Source organism: Copadichromis virginalis, linkage group LG13 (genome assembly GCF_057382275.1).
Source record: "Copadichromis virginalis isolate Kocher_CV1m ecotype Utaka linkage group LG13, C_Virginalis_male_GT1.1, whole genome shotgun sequence".
Lineage (NCBI taxonomy): Eukaryota > Metazoa > Chordata > Actinopteri > Cichliformes > Cichlidae > Copadichromis > Copadichromis virginalis.
The window spans coordinates 3149598-3152358 of NC_140630.1; the positions used below are offsets into that span (position 1 = coordinate 3149598).

Below are 2761 nucleotides of genomic sequence, written 5' to 3' on the forward strand. Positions count from 1 at the left end.
GGCGACTGGCAAGAGTGAAATCTTTTCTTTCTAGGCAGCACTTTGAAACCGTGATCCATGCTTTTATTTCTTCCCCTGTGGACTACTGTAACGCACTTTATGTGGGGGTCAGTCAGTTGTTACTCTGACATCTGCAGCTGGTTCAAAATGTATATTGACAGTGCATATATAGGTGTATCATATATAAGAGACAAATGTTGTTCCTTCAGTATGTTGGCATTACTAAATTTGGCTCAAATGCTTACATACATGTGTAAAAAGAAAATGTACAAGCTGTGAGCTGTTTCAAATCAAATCACTTTTATTGTCACATCACATGTGCAGGTACATTGGTACAGCACATGTGAGTGAAATTCTTGTGTGCGAGCTTCACAAGCAACAGAGTTGTGCAAAATACAATAATGTAAACAAGCAAAATACAAGAATGGCTACATCTGAAACTAATAAATATATGTACAATATATAATAGTATATATATGTTTCTGATAAAATGAAGAGTAGACTGATGTATTAAATATTCCTTTATTGGGTGAGAAAATCAGACCATGTCATAACTGCTTTAAGTCATACAGAATAGATATCAGAGCTTTAAACAGGCTGACGTCTGCTAAATGGGTCAAACTGGGCAGAAAGTATACAAACACATAACATCCTTATAGAATATGATGTAACACTATAGATCAACTTACCTCAGAATATATAAAGCATATAAACAATTACAGCAATATGATGCAACAAACACAGCAGTGCTACTGATCCAAAATACTCAAAGCTTCATAGAACTGAAACCAACATTTATTTTTAGTTCCATTCTGCTGCTGATACAGACTTTAGGTTTCTGAACATTAAACTTGTTGCTGCCTTTCATAGTGCGTAACTTGAAGGCCCTGAGTACTTTCTCCCACACTGGAAACACTGGAATGATAAAATTATTTGAACATTACCTAATAAGACTGATTCAGGACAGACAATTAGTTATTTTAAACTTTTCTAGCAGTCCTTCACAAACAGGGAACAGTCTGTCTATTCTCTCCATCTGTCAGCTGCTGCTGGCTCTTCCTCCTCCTCTTCCTCACATACTGCTGAGATTGTCCTGGTGGATCATCAGGGGTGCAAAGCCTCACAGATGATGTAATGCAGTGGGTCCCTCAGTCTGTCCTCACTCTGGACACTTGCAGGTGTCACACATAGAAATCAAATGTGTGATAAGCTGCAGGATTCAAACACAAGTGTGACTTATAAATACATGTTCATACTTTTATTCCACAATCAGAGAGAAAGAAACAGAGAGAGAGTGCAGGACAGACAGACAGGTGACAGTCTCAGGTGTACACACTGCTACAAAACAGCACCAGAGAAGCAGGATTTAGTGTTTGTGTCATTACGAGTGCTAAACAAGAAGAGTTCCCAGATGGTACAGTGGACACATGTGTGACTCCTGTGATTAAAGCATCTTTCTTTCAGCTTAAGGAGTGAACCGTCAGCTGACTGACATGACTGACTTTAATTACGCATAAAATCATCACATTCTCTGTAAGATTAAAGTCAGCTATTGAACGGCGAATATTTTGAAGTGAAGGCTTTAAAACCAAGTTAGTACAAACGTCGCTAATGTCACATAACTTTCCCGACATGTTGCCAACAGTAATGTTTTAATGTTCTTCATTATAAAAACATTTGCGCATAAATAAGTGACATAATATTCAGTACTTACTTCTGGAAGTTTACTCTTCGTCCGCTCCGCTTCCGCCGTTTTTTTTCGGCAAAATTATCCAAACCACCGCCGCGCTATGAAGTCTGGGATATGTTGGGCCATGAAGGCTACACAGACCCATCCTTAAAATTCAGGGAAATTAAGGACGCATTTGAGGGCCGCATTTCGAGCAGCCTTTGAATTGGGACAGTCTTTGTCGTGTCGCTGTGACATAATCGGCCTTAAAATGCGGCCTTTAAGGCTGCAGACCCCAAATCCGGTCATTGGTACTTCCTGGCTTGTGTAGTTACTAGGTAACAAAAGCTCAACACTGCCCCTAGCGTCCTGGAGCACTTCCGTTGTGTTTTGGATTTTGCATGTGTTTTGGGGTTTGCGCGTGTTTTGTATTTTGCACGTGTTTTGTATTTTGCACGTGTTTTGTATTTTGTACGTGTTTTGTATTTTGCACGTGTTTTGTATTTTGCACGTGTTTTGTATTTTGCATGTGTTTTGGAGTTTGCACGTGTTTTGGATTTTGCACGTGTTTTGTATTTTGCACGTGTTTTGTATTTTGCACGTGTTTTGTATTTTGTACGTGTTTTGTATTTTGCACGTGTTTTGTATTTTGCATGTGTTTTGGAGTTTGCACGTGTTTTGGATTTTGCACGTGTTTTGTATATTGTACGTGTTTTGTATTTTGTACGTGTTTTGTATTTTGCATGTGTTTTGTATTTTGTACGTGTTTTGGAGTTTGCATGTGTTTTGGAGTTTGCACGTGTTTTGGATTTTGTACGTGTTTTGGATTTTGCATGTTTTTTGTATTTTGTACGTGTTTTGGAGCTTGCATGTGTTTTGGATTTTGCACGTGTTTTGGATTTTGTAAGTGTTTTGGAGTTTGTACCTGCTTTGTCTCTAGGGGCCACCGTAGATAATAGAGCTGCTGCTGATGAGAACAGAGAGGAACAAAGTGCAGGGACAGAGGAGATGCACGTGTTTCACTTTGATGACGAGAAGAAATGGTCTAACAAAGCTGCACAATTATTTTCTCATATACCATAAAGTACTGTG

At 38.8% G+C, this 2761-nt stretch overlaps 1 long non-coding RNA gene across 1 annotated transcript; it reads right to left on the reverse strand.

The window, feature by feature from the left end:
• Positions 1-281: 281 nt before the first annotated feature.
• LOC146695034 (uncharacterized) lies at positions 282-2069 on the reverse strand. The gene is made up of 2 exons (XR_014923498.1): positions 1715-2069; positions 282-1210 (listed from the first exon to the last, which is right to left on the reverse strand). It is a non-coding gene; the product is annotated as an uncharacterized LOC146695034 (long non-coding RNA).
• Between the last annotated feature and the right edge of the window lie 692 nt (positions 2070-2761).